The sequence below is a fragment of the Ambystoma mexicanum genome, chromosome 2q, assembly GCF_040938575.1.
Source record: "Ambystoma mexicanum isolate Mex_15411 chromosome 2q, UKY_AmexF1_1, whole genome shotgun sequence".
NCBI lineage: Eukaryota > Metazoa > Chordata > Amphibia > Caudata > Ambystomatidae > Ambystoma > Ambystoma mexicanum.
In genome coordinates this window covers 1,060,565,513-1,060,580,127 of record NC_090924.1, presented here as the reverse complement: position 1 = coordinate 1,060,580,127, position 14,615 = coordinate 1,060,565,513, and the positions used below count along the sequence as shown (strand labels likewise).

Genomic DNA, 14,615 nt, shown 5'->3' with positions numbered 1-14,615 from the left:
TTTGTAATCACGAAGCCCAATCATTAGATAGATGTAATGGTGTATTCCAGTCAACTAATGACCTAGCAGCCCTATGCACAATTGTAGCAGTGGTTCTTATGATAAATAGCTGACTGACTGCGGAAACAAAGAACTGCAAGAGGGAAAAACAAGAAAACAGCAATTTTTCAGCTTTGCACCCCATCTTTGGAATAGGTTACCAAGACAGATAAGATTGTAACCTCCCCCCCCCCCTTGCCCTCAATCCTGTGTGGAAGGTCCTAAAGACCTACTAATCAAAGAACAACTCACCATTCACTGATTGCTCCATGCAACCCTTTCTCCAGCTCTGGAATACCCCCTCATCTGCTCCCTTTACCAACCCCAGCTCCTCTGCTACGATTGCACACTACTTGTAACCTCCTACATGTCACCCTTTGTACAGCACTCAGGTAGGTTTTTGATTTATGCATCCTATACATGAATACACACATACATACATGTTTTTCATTCAAATTTAATTAAAAATATATATGGGGTGGGTAAGGTATAGATTAGGTTGAGGGGTGGGGTCGCCCCCCGCATTTTAGACCGAGAAAAGGTCAAATCAATTTGATCAAATGTGATTAGGTTAAAGGATTTAGGTAAAATATACCATAACCCTTAAAAATATCAGAATGATCCTCATAGTTAATGATAATGTATGAATGGTAAATGCTGGTTGTATTCATAATTGTTTAAGTCCCCATGGCTCTACAAAAGAAAAGAAAAAAACAATAAGGTAGCAACACTGTGGGGGTCTGGGCAATGGAGTGCAAGGGATGCGCTATGTTGTAGCAAATGGCCTGTTATATGGCATTGTGAAACTAGAGTATTTGGGACAGGCATCTGAAGGGAGCTTATTTCAAATGTGTTCCTCCTCAAGTGAAATGCTTGGCCTCCCTAGAAAGAGATATGGAAACATAGTAATGTGAAACAAATGCATGGCAGAAAGAGAGCATTGAACTGCGGGAGAGTCATAGGCTGGTAAGAAGGTGAGCTGCTTGGTTCTTTAATTTTTGTAGGTCCCCTAGTAAAGAGATAAGAAGACCAAGCCAGGCACCTATGCCAGAATCCAGCTTAACAATGAAACAAGCATTCACCCCACACACCGTGAGGACCAAGGGAACAGAAGGCGGCCCCCGCCCAGTGCCTGCAGATGAGTAAACCTGGCATGGGCAACCAGCTGTCTCAGTTGCACAGGGTGGGGCACCAGATTATTTGCTGTGGCGACTGATTGAGAGCGACCTGCCCTGCAGACATGCCTGCTCTACAGAAGGGTAACACAACAGGAGTGTTTTTTACCCAGAGTTGGCGAGTCCAGTTTTCAATAGCAAAAGTAGGTGCATTCAGCAGCAAATCCAGAAGCTGTATCATGTGGGCATATCTTTTACAGATTCCCAGAGTCACCAGACTTACTAAGCGAAAAAACAAATGCAATCAAATACAAATTCACACGTTGGTCAGGTACTCTGGTTTAGGTCATTCAAAACCAGCATTCCCTGTGCAACTACACACAGGTTAGGCAAAATATACATCAACATCTTGCTCTCTTAATGTGCAACAATTTTGCCCAAATGAATACAAAACTGAAACAGTTTGTACCCATCCATTTGACCAATTCAGAACATTCATTGAGAACTGAAAACTTTGGCAGTATAACATGCTTTAAATCCACAGCAGTAAAAAAAAAATTCTAAAAAACAACAGCGGCATGATTTACAAAGAGGTGCACTGGAGCCAATTATGGGGTGCATAGGATAATCTCAGGCTTGCCTAGCTGCAACCTTAATCCAATGTTGTTTGTTCTAAGGTTTCTGTTGGAGGCATTCATGCATTGGATTTATTTTCCCTTAATCACTCATTGTATTCTTTTGGATTCAGATGTATTTTCCTGCCCTGGTTTGCTGGCTATTTTTCATGTCTTTCTTTGCATAAGTGCAGTTAGGTTATCAGTTCTATTCTGTGCTTTTAGTGACACGGCACAGTTATTCTTTCATTATTCAAATAGAAGTGGCTGCCTATAGTGATTGAGCGTATCACGCAGAGCAAGCTTCATATCATTTGAGCTGTGCCTTGTTTCATATTTCTAAACGCTTTTTATAAAGTAAATTATGGGTTAATAGCCTCCCTTTCATAGTCCTAATTACTATAATCAATTGTCTTCTTTATGGCTTTTTAATGTTTCAAAGATCTGGTGCACCATGAAGTGTCATTTCAGCATATATATGATCTACAACATAATTTGTATGTTAATGTGATCAACATCTTAATGGCATAATAAAGAGCTCTTTAAAAAAACAACATAATTATATTTAATGATTTTCATTTTTCCACTTATTTTAACATTACTTTAAAAAAAAAACATTGAGTAATCAGGGGTGCTGTTGAAGACATTCGATCAGTGACTGCAGATGTGACTAGGTCGCGTTGTTGGCACAGTTCATGCCATTGTTCACCACAATCTGTATGTGACAGCACCTTGCAATACCATTGTCCATGTCTGTTTATGGGTGGGTTGGCATTCCAATACCTCTCTACATTCACACATGTTATTTTACCATGTGAAGACAATAGTTGTGCATGCATAATCACATTATGTGATGTAATTGTGGTCATACTATATTGCTGCATACAAAAGTATAGCAACCGTGTTATATTGAGCAGACCACAGACCATCTGATTACTGATTGTTCCTAAATGCAGAAGAGTTCGATATTTTGAAGTTCAGAATCAGAGTGGAATCCTAGTTTTCCTAAAAGAACTCAATACTTGATTATTCAGGATGTTATAACTTTCCTGATTTAGGCTGGTAATGTGTGATCCACTATAATTTGTTTTATACTGCATGATGCTGTGGTTGTATGGTTTGCGCTTCATAAAACACCAGATTCAGATGGAGTTTCAGATCATGGGCCACCATTGTGTTAAGATGAATCGTGTTAGTCCTGCTTTGGTATTACCCACATTGATCGTTTACAAAAGATCGTATGGTAAATCTGGCCGAATTCGGCCAGTACCATTCGATCGTTTGTAAACAATCAGTTTGGGTAATCACTCCAAACATGGGGAGCAGGGTTTGCGGGAGTGTCCCCTGCTCCCTGTATTTGTTAGTGATGTCTTTTGGGAGTAGCAGGGGTGTTCCCCACTTGCAGAGGTTTGGAGGCAGGGGACGGGAAGAGAAAAAAAATAAGAAAAGCAGACCCTGCAGCGTCGGATCCAATCCGTGTAGGAGGGACGGATCTGACGTTGCAGGGTTAGAAGATGAGCGGATGGAGAAAAAAAGTAAGTAGGGGCGGGTGGGTGTTGTTTTTTAGTTTTGGCCGATTTGGCGTGGCAAAATTGGCTTCGTAGCTGAATTGACCAAGGTCAATTCGGCCACAAACAATTGTGCCACAGCCAAACCGTAAACATCCCCTGCTTTCATGTTCAATACTTTCCCCCATCTTCTAGTCTGAAGAGGTCAGTCTCAGTATCTCTATTTAGAATTAGGCTCACTGTAGATTGGTAAGAGATGAGGACAAGTTACAGGCAATGTTATGCATCCCGATGACCCATATCCAGCAACCCTACACTGTGCAAAACGGCCAACTTGAAAGTACAAAAACCAAAGGCTTCAACATGATGCAATGGACCAATCAGAGTTACTTTTACATCACAAAACAGCTGATTGACACCAAGGTCGCTCTAAGATTCACCTGCAAGAGCTCTCTAACCACTATTTAAAATAAGTTAGGTTGGCATTCAGAAAACAAATTAAACACAGCCCCTTGATGTCTATAGTGGCTTCTTGCAGACACACATATGAGATCTTGTCCCCTGATCTAGTAGTCCAGTGCTAGCATACCCAATTCTCGGATTATTCTAACCCGTTCTTAGAAGCGACACATGTATCATTGTTGCAAGGCATCTTTTCTACTCCAACCGATGCCCAATAATGTGACCGGCGGCTTCTGTCCTTTCACCATGGTCACATTTGTCAGCCAACCGTGATCTAGAATCCTATACATACTAGTTGTGTTCAATTTTGTTTTATGTGACCATTTCACGTTTTGTGCACAGCAAGCCTTGCTGAAACAATGCCAAAGATCACAGAAAAGGCTTTAGAATTCAGAATGCCTGGGTTGCTTTATTATAACTGAATTACAACATGTCCCTTAAAATTGTTTTGTTTTTTACCTTGGCCGAGGTTGACTGGCACACATTCCTATGGCAATTAAGTTGGACTTTTCTTGAAGACATTATGAAAGGATTATGGAACTCTCAGATCAGTATGGGACTATGTCTATGGGACTACTTTGTAAGTCATTTGGTTAGCATGTCAAAGGCTGCAGAGATGCTGCCCTCTTCAACCATGAATTAACTGTTTATGGCACCCACGGGGGTGCAGATTATGAAGCATCTTTGTTTTCCCCCTGACCCTACCCACTTACCCTGCTTCACTGTGTTTCACAACATAAATTGTGGAGCTGCCAAAGGACGGGGCCCTCGACCGCCATCTCCATCCCTAGCCATGCTTCTTTCCACAACTGGAGCAGTGTCACAGCTGGACAGGCGATGGCCAGCGTTGCTGGTGTGACGTATCATGTAATCCTATCCCCACCTTTCCCAAGACCTTGCTTCCTTTCACACTGTGCCCAAGAAAGTGAAAAGGGCATAGGAAGCAGCAGAGAGGGCAATGCTGATTCAGTGAGGGCATGTTAAGGCATGTTGTGCATGCTAAGGCAAAACAACTGAAAGCGATATTAATGAACGTACCAACAAATATAAAAGCGCTACAGGTACAAGATTAAAAAAAAAAACAGATTTTCTCAACAGAGTGAAATCCGTGAAACCCAGGTGGTCACCCTGGATGGTAAGAGTGACTTATCACAAAGGCCCTGCAACGAGTGTGAAGTCCAGTAATGCCAGTCCAGAGGAAGGTCGTAAACCACCTCTCTGGACTAAAACAAATATAGTTTGCAACAAAAAAATGACGTGTGGCTTTGCTTAGGTTCCCTGTTTTCCAGAAAGTAAACTCTGCTATATGTTTGGAGAAAGAAAATCTATATTTGTCGACTGGTTTGTTAGGAGCAGTTGAGTTTAATTGTATGATTTGTCACAGTGCATAAACTCAAAGTCAGCGAATGACCTTCATCCAGTATCTTACACCCTTGGATGCAGCATTCTCATTTCTGTGCCCTGATGTTTGCACATGCAGCATTTTCTGGAATTGTAATCTTTCCACTCCAGCCTGTTCAGCACATGAGCCCCACTCTTCCTTTATTCTTTTATTTACTAGCGTGAATGCAATTTCGTTCTGAATATCAGCCGCCTGTGGTTATTTACTAGAAATTGAGTATTTCATGATATAATAATAGACTACATCATTTTGAAACAGACAAACAACACCTTCTTTTGCAGTTACTTTTTTGCAGACATGGTTCGCATGCTTTCCCGCAATGTCACCTTGCACAGCGATCAGGGATGGAGAAAGGCTCAATCCAAAAATGCTTTAAAGGCATAGTACCACAAACAATGGTTGAGTACATTAGTGTTTCTATCGATGAAATTAAATCTGTAGATTTAACTTTAATAAAAGAAACCCTGTGTGAAATGTGGGAGGTGTAACCACTAAATGTTAAAGGCCAATTCAAAAAGGAATCCTTACTGTTAAACCTGATCACATTTGAAATAGTTCAACACATTCAAAAAACTCTTTACAAAATGTATCTTACAGAAATACCTTAACCAGATTCTGAATTTTGCGCACTTCCATATATACCTGGTCTGGCTCTGCATATATGTGCTTGGGGAGGGGGGGCTGCTGCTGGCCTTTCCTTGGTACTGGTACTTGGCACGCACATGCTACATGAGATCCCGTGTCCATCCCTGAACATCACAACATATTGCTTTTCGTTCATTTGATTGTTGCGCTCCAGAATTGTTTGGCTTCTACACTTGCCAGAATATGACTATGCATGCAAACTTTACTTGGCAACAGGAGTGTGCGCCCTGGTCTGAGCCCTGTCCAAGCAGGATGCACATGTGATCCTGGTGTATGTACTCTTAAACATGGGGAGGGCCACTGGCTAAATATGCCAGTCAGCTTTCTAAAACCATGCACGCAGTATTCCCCCATCACAGTTTTGTATCAGAAGCCATGCCTGACTAAACGAATGTGTTGATGATCCGAAAAGTAAATGGTTTTGTAAATTAATGATTTCATTTGGGGTGTTTGAAGTGTTGAACATAAAAGCAAGTGATTTGTGTATATGCCCTGCACAATTCTCCTATTATTAAGACAAGTGGGATTTTTGAGTACTGCCAGACTTGGAAAACACGTTCTAGGTATATGCATTATGTCCTCAACAAACTGAAGTTAGACTTGAGTCAAAATGCCAGACATTGCAATTCGAAGCAGGTGTGATTATGTTGGTTTTAATCTGGAGAGGGAAATAGGAGTCGGCAGAAACCACTACATCAAGAACCCTACACAATATCTAGGTGTAGGGAATGGGATTTCTTTAGAAGTTGAGTTTATCATCCCTCGGATTAATAAATACAGCCAGGACCACAGACACTGATATTAGAGCACGTGTTGGTTCACATAGTTTGCAAATGAAGTCCTATGTGAATATGCCAATCTTAGAATCCAGACAGTTAATATTGCCACTGGTGGTGTTCTTATTTCTTTTACAGGTTGGCGTACCATGAATCCCTTCCCTCCACAATATAAATGTCCCGTACCTGCTGTATGGGGACTTGAACATGAATGCTGGCAGCAGTAGTGTGTCTGCTGTTCTTCTAATGCAGGCATTGCCATCGAATAGCACAAGTTATTTAGGGTCGTGCCCGTTTACCATTGGAAAGGTATTTGTATACAGATGCAAAAGTCCCTTCTCGACTGAATATTGTCCCCAGGCCAGCTCCTTCTATATATGTCTTGATCTGTAGGAATTGGGATCATCTGCAGCAATGCTAGGAGCCAGGCGATCATCTGGCTGCTGGAAGGAAACCTGGGTGTGAACATGAAAAGCAAGGTCTGTTAGAATCTAAACAACAGGCCTCTTGGCAGAAAGGTCCAGTCCCCAGAGTTCTTTCTGCCAGAGCAGCACAGTGCGGCTGATGTCCAAGAATGGCTTGAGGAAAGTTCTGATGAGAAAACTGAGATGCCCACAATACAACTGCCGTGCTGAACAATTCGTTCGTTATTGCTTCCAATACCTGGTAGAGACCTTCTACTCTTCACCAAACCATGTTATTCTAGATCAGTATTATACATGTGTTCATTTAATGTTATTTGGAACCTAGATAAGTACATTGCTTACACGCTAAATCCCAAAGGTCACGTAAACAGTGACCCAGAGAGCTGTGTGGTAGCCAGCCGGTGACTCAGAGGCACCCCTGTAAAAGCAGGAATACTTGCCATGGTAGCTAATCCCATCAGGCAACCCTGCTAACACACTGGCTAGATCCTGTCCGCTCCAAAATCTACCCAGATCATTGGCATGGTCAGCATGTGCATCCGTTGAGTGACGGTTTCCTAAACCCTAACCAACTGCCTCACTGTTCATGCCTGAAGCCCTAATTTATTATTGTGTAAGTGCTACATGTCCTTATCCATTCAGGATGCATTATTTTTTTATTATAACCTGTTCCTATCCCAACATTTTTACTGGCATGAACTGCTAAGGTTTTTTATATACCTACCACATCACACCAGTACTAATGATGCTACTTTGGCTCCCAGTCAAAAAACAAATCATCTTCAAAACAATGTGCATAACACACAGAGCAATCCAGCAGATTTTTATTGTTCTAGTTGAATCTTTTAACTGATTGCTTAAGCTACTCATAAAGGGCATACATGTTGTTTCATTAGTTCATATGGACATTAAAATCTAATTCTGCAGTTATACCCAGATAGACGTAATTCAATGAAGATTCATACAGACACAGTTGGTGGACAATGAAACAGGAGAGTGAATGATCACACCATAGGTATCATAGATTAAACAATACAAGCAGTGGAATTCAAAAGAATGCTTCAAATGTTTCACGAACCAGACCATATCACATGCATGTAATTAAAGCAAACACTGAAAAGGGAGCACGGTATATCATGTTTCACCTTATAGCAACATAAGTCAAAATTATAGTGAGAATGGGCCTCATTACGAGGTAGGAGGTAGCCATGGTGCTGTTAGCACCATGGCTACCCCCTTACTGCATTCCGAGTCCGGGTTCCCGAAATAGGGATTTACCGGGGCATTCCAACCTTGGAGGACCCAGTAAGTCCCCATTCTGAGAACCATTCCCCATTCCCATTCGAGCCCCCATAGGGCTCAATGGGAATGGGGTTGGAGCTAATAACGGTACCACAATTTGCGGTACCGTTATTAGGTCTGAAGTCCCTTAACGGGTCCCTTCCATAACACCTGGTAAAACCAGGGTGGTAAGGGATTACCGGCACCAGTGCCCTTACCGGTGCCGGTAATCCCTTAGCGCCTACCGTGTAATGAGGCCCAATGTCTCATAATGCAGCAGCCTTGCATTTGGTTCCTATCTGTTGGCAACCACATGTTTCATCAGAACGATTCATGGACGTCATTTCACCAAAATGCCAGGGGTAGTGGAAGTGACATCACATGACAAGAAGTGATGTCATTTGACTCCACCCCAACATGACATCATGGGAAAGCGATGGGACACGACCTTTCACCCCTTGACAAATCAGGAAGTGGCATGACATAGCATTGTTCCGAGGTACACTACAAAAAATATGGTCACCATATCACTGTAATGTGATATACAGTTCATTCAAGAAGGGATCATCATATGTATAGTAAATATCAGTGTGTATAAGCCCATATTACCAAATGAATGTGAATGCAAGCTGACGTCCAAGACAAATGATATATTATTATATAGCACTTACACTTAAGCGCTTTATATAGAACAAATATACATACAATATCACCCAACGTGTGCTGTTACTCATTTATCGACCTCAGAAGGATGAAAGTCTGAGTTGGCCTTTCCAGGCGTCCAACCTGCAACCTGGATATCACACACACACATCGCAGAAGCGAGCACTCAACCCACTGAGCTATCTTACCAGCTATAATACAATGACCCAGTACATGTCTGAATGCTCCGAAAGTGAGAAAGCAAATTACACTTTTTATTGGATATCATTAAACTGGTAACTAAGATTTAACTGCAGGCCAGTTCATTTACAGGTCTGGTGCAAAGTTGATCACATGTCAAGCCTGCGTGGATCTAGTTTTCAGGCTTCAGAGGTTTTCAAAATATATACAATTGGAAGGTTTCATAACTGGATATTAAAGAATGTAGAGTAGCGCAGGGAAGGCAGCACACTCACACAGCATCCCGTACTCGGGGCACTGATACATGAAAAAAAAACATTCTGAACAGCATGCCAGGGAGATAGAAAAGATAAACATATTACAACAAAGTATTAATTGTGGCACAATGAAATCAAGGGCCACTTTGTGTGCTATGGTAAACCTTTTCTACACTGTACCCAAACTTTTAGGCACAAGGATTTTGTCAAGTGACCGAGGACACCGAGATACAATGTCTTGTGATGATCGAAACAGAGACAGCGGCAGAAAAAAACATGCTATAACTGCAACATGTGAAAAACAAAATACATACTCCGAAATGGATGCTAAGTCTACTCTAAATGTTTTTTTGAACGTTTTTGTCTGTTTTATGAATTTAAGGTGTTTAGGAACAGACTAAATTAATGACTCACCCTCAGAAGTGTGCCTGAAATAAACTGTTAATGAGTCTAGCAATTATTGTATGGAATTCCAGAAAGACAAATTATTGTGGAACCCTCTGTTTTTTTAAGAGGCCTCTCTAGAAACAACGAGCCACATGGTGCTGGCCAAAAAGAGGGAGACAAAGAAAAGAAAGAAGGAAAAATAATGTTATTTCTTTTTTAGGGGTAGCAAGGGAGACCACAAGTGTAGCAAGGGAGGCCTCAGGGGTCGCAGCTGCGATCTCTGGCAACCCCCAAATGATTTTCCTGGAAGGATTAGGCAAACAAAAGTCCAGTAGGACCTATTATTGTAACAGTGAGCGATGTCCCCAATGCAATATTCACTATTGTATTATGAAACTATCTTGATATAGTTGATTTTGCATGCCGATATAGCCCATCATAATTGCACAATAACTACTGGGTATAAAAAAAAAATGTAGACATCTGGGCCAGATTATAGACAATGTGGATCAGTGCAAGTACACTCTTGCACAGTATTAGCACTAGGGCACACTCTACAGTAATGCAAAAAAAAGAAAACGGGGCCACAGTAGTAAACATTTGCATGGGAATTGCAATTTGGATTTGTATTAAAACTAGTGCGGAAACTGCCTCTGTGCAGAAAACATGACTTCAACTGCATGTGCACCAGAGTAAAGTGTACCCTAGTTCTAATGCCAGTACATATTAGCTCTAGGGAAAACCTTTCTATGGTGCAATAATGCATTAAAAGAAGAGGTTTTTACACAAGTGCAAAGTATTCAAAACTGCTAATAAAATGTCAATTTGCAGTTGCACTGGCCCCTGATGTACAGTACTAGAAATCGTTGTTTTAGAAATAAAGACTACATGGGCATGAGTACATTTGTTGCATAACTCCCAGACATTGTCCATAAATACTAATCTGACCACAGAGGGATAAGTAAAGTTATATTAAAATAATCATGTTTGGCAAAGAAACATGTGGATTTGCATTGCAAAAATACACTTTACACAGTTCCATGAATCAGGGTTTGTGTCAGCAGTGCAAAGTCACCTTTCAGCAGTGCAAAGTCATCCCGAACCACGCATTAAAATTATATGAATTGAGCTTAAAGTGGTTAGTACAGCCTGCACAACTATCTTTCATTCTCAGGTCATTCCATTACATACGGAACTGGGCTGACATAGTTGTCAGCACTCCTGTTTACCTGTGCTGAAATATTCTATATGTGTTCTGGCTAAATGCCCCGACAGCAGTTCTGCCTATGTACTATGACATCCCACTCCTATCGCTAAGGTCCACCTGCTGTTGTCTGCAGCACAGGTTGGATATTTGCCCTGGCCTACTACATGCCAGGGCAAATTTGCAGTCCCCTCCTCTTAACTGTTGCCTGCTGTGCCACCTGAGTCTTGAGCCGTGAATAGCTGGCCCTTCTTTGGACAACCAACAGGCATAAATAACTGTGGGTAATTGATGGGCTAACGTTCTTCCTTCAACCACATCCCCATTCAACTGGAAAGCCACATTAACGATGTCTGGGAAATGGCGATGAGGAGTAGGCATCAAAAGCAAATCCGTAGACACTATACAGTGAGGTAAAGTGGCTGTGCACTTAGCAGCCTTCTGAGGAAGCAGTGCAAGTCTTCATGATGTAGGTCTTCAGCAAGGTGTTACAATACCACAGGGTCCTTTGGCAAAGGAGATAGAGCACCACATAGCCTGGAGCTGCGGTGTGGGAGGATACGCCCTCAGCACTTTCGAGCATGCCAGCCGAAAGGAAGTGGGTGGCCAGGAGGCATGAAAATAATCTGTGGCCAGTGTTTAAATGTGCACAAGAGGCATTTTCATAGAAATATTTATATTTATTACAGGCAAGTTAGGCACACTGACACCATATTCCCTCTTACAGATGGCATATATACCACATCTCCTTAGAGGGGTCTTAAGGAGTGCAGTGACAGGGACAAAAGATCTGTCCTGACTGATGCTCAAATTGTGGATGAGGAAAACCATTACCAAGCACACAGTCCTCAGCGGCATACGGTATTTAAATCGAAATTATAAACCAAATCACTTATATGTCTAAACATATATCTTAGACGTTAGAGTATTTTACCACATCATCACTATGGCTCAGATTATACTGCTGAGGCTGGACGTATACTCCAGCTATAATCTATGGAGATGGCCCACCATCAATTAAATGAGTCCATCCTTGCCAGGCCAGAGAAGCCATATTTTGCATCAAAGGACCAGGGCAAATCATCACCCCAACCACCACACCACTGGCTGATCAAGTTTTCATTATAATGCTGGACAGTCATGGGGGCTTGCACAATTTAGGAGGCCTTTGTCGGGACCATTATTGGGATTGCTCAGACATATTATAAATACAGCAGATCATTCCAACAGACAATTATTTAAGGTAGAATATGTTTGAAGATGATTTTGAGACCCACAAGAGATGGAAAGGCATGGCACAAGATTGCAAACGTCACGAAGAAGGCGGTGGCAACTCAAAGCAAAACAGCTACTGACCATCTGAAGTTCTTGAAACTGATTGCCTGACCTGTAAATTTGCCTTCATCCAGAATGCCAACGAAAAGGGCTCTCAAATGCTGACAACTCTCAGACGTTCTAAGCAAAGACTTACCATGTAAGAAACATACCAGACTGACTGTAATACTGGCATGGCGGGAGCACTCGTTGCATGCAGGACCTTTTTGGATACCCAGACAAGGTGGGTTGGGTAATGCCATGTTGTAGAGCACTGTGTATTCTGCAGTGGCCTACTGACACAACATTAATGGAAGGGTGGAAATATGTGAATGAAAGGGCTCGTGGCAGACATAGAACTGGTTGCTTTGCTCTATGTAACGCATGAAACACATGATCATCATTTGGCACCCCTTCTGAGCTTAGTTCTTTCGAGGAATGTTGGCTCTGATGTGTCAAGGGTACCAAAACGTGACCGTATGATTACTTGCCGCTGTCTTTTTCAAATGGGCATGTCTCTGGCATCCCTGTTCTTCGACATTGTGCAACATTGCTGCAATCAGAGCATTGTAATGTGATATCTTGCCTTCCTGGTGCAATGTGGTATGGCTGTGTGGCCTTTCTGTTTTATGGTAGAGAGTCATGCTGCTTGGTTTTTGACATCTGTCCTTGCTGCCTACGATGAGCACAAGGTTCGTGAAGCATTTTAACAAATGTAACAATTGTTTATGGAATCATTCCAATACCAACAGTACACACTCTTTTTCATTGCTTTAACTGTTATACCACAGTGGGCAAAATGAGGTTTAAAAAGTTCCATGCAAATCCATAAAGAATCTCTCCGGCATTAATAGTGTGTGTGTTCAAGCTAGAACGTCTGTAACGAGTGCCTTGTCCATGCGTGGAATGTAACCCACCCCTCCTACCTCAATGTAGGCACTCCTCGAATGTTTACATACAATGTAATGCATTCTTGTGTGGGACTGACGATGAAAGGAGAAGACAGAGCACTCTGCTGCAGGACTGCATATTCTGCAAAGATCCCCAGGTTATCATATTTTGTGAGATTCCTTAAAAGCTGTAACTATACGTGTTATGTATTTAATACAACACATCTGATATGTCAGGATCAAGTTTAGTTAAACATCTGCTTTATAACATGTGAGAGTTTGGGAGGCTTTGTCGGGTAAAATCTCGTAATTTGATAAAATGCTGGACATAGGATGCCAGTTCTACGTGTTTATCAACATAGATGAAATGCAAGATTTTGGTCCTCGTCACCTTCCCCTGATCGATTTCTAACAGTTGCTGGAGCTGAAGACATTTGCATAAGGTGTAGTGTTGAGGGGATTGAGAGAAGGGAGAGGAAGGTGTTCGTCTTCTTGATGTCCATGGACCAGTCTGACGCACCTGGGCAATCGTGTTGGTTTGCTATATTTTGATCTGCAGTTGTGTGGTATGTGCACACATGTGGTAATGGTTGTGTGCTTAGTGAGGTTGCGAGGCCCTAGGCCATATAAAAACTGAAGATGATAGTTCAAAATGAGACCCTTGGCATCGTGTGTGGGTGATTGTGGTGGATGAGGACAGGACGGAGTGGAGTCTGCCTAAAGGGACCTTCTGTAGATAAATGGGAACCATTAGCAAGCACATCCTTTAAATCCCTTGGCTGTTCGGACTCCTTAACCCATTATCTTTAATGAAGGCTGTGGAGCGATCAGACCGGATCCTAATCACGTTCTAACATGGTTTCCTGGCAGTGAACAGCTCCGCAATGTTATCCACAACCTGAGGTTGTGTTTGGCTGCTTCTTGGGTGTGGAATTTAGCTCATGGGCGAAGTGCTCACCTCTGGCATTGGGCCAGCCTGCACTTTGGAATTTGAAATGCCAGCTTTCAGCCTTGTGTCTTTCTACAGCAAATCCATTGAGTTACATTCAATTCAGTAATAATAACAGCTTCGATTGTGTCATTTAGAAGTGGGAGGGACTGCGCATAAAGCACTTTGTAAGAATGTGGTATTAGTTTTGTTCAGTAAGGCGTCGTGTTTGAGGTGGGTGGTAGGTTGTCTGGTGCCTAATCTTTCAATAGCACAATGGCTTCCCTTTTCATATTGACCGCATGTGTGGAGCTTCCATCATCACTATATCCTCCTGGAGTTTTTTTATATTCAATGAAGTCTTGTAATACTTATTATCATCAGTAAGGTCAAAGTTAACCACAGATTTGATCATTGACTTAGACTAGTAAATTCTGTGAACATATATGTTTAGTTAGAACAAACTCGTGCCCACTAACAGTGCACATCTACAGTTTGTTGTCGTTTTCTCTCACGTTTAATCGT

The 14,615-nt window shown here is 41.9% G+C and overlaps 1 protein-coding gene across 1 annotated transcript in view; it reads left to right on the top strand.

Moving 5' to 3' along the window:
• The window catches only part of ZNF804B (zinc finger protein 804B), a 1,261,227-nt gene that overhangs the window by 698,959 nt on the left and 547,653 nt on the right, over nucleotides 1-14,615 (top strand). The gene's annotated exons all lie outside the window — the stretch shown is intronic.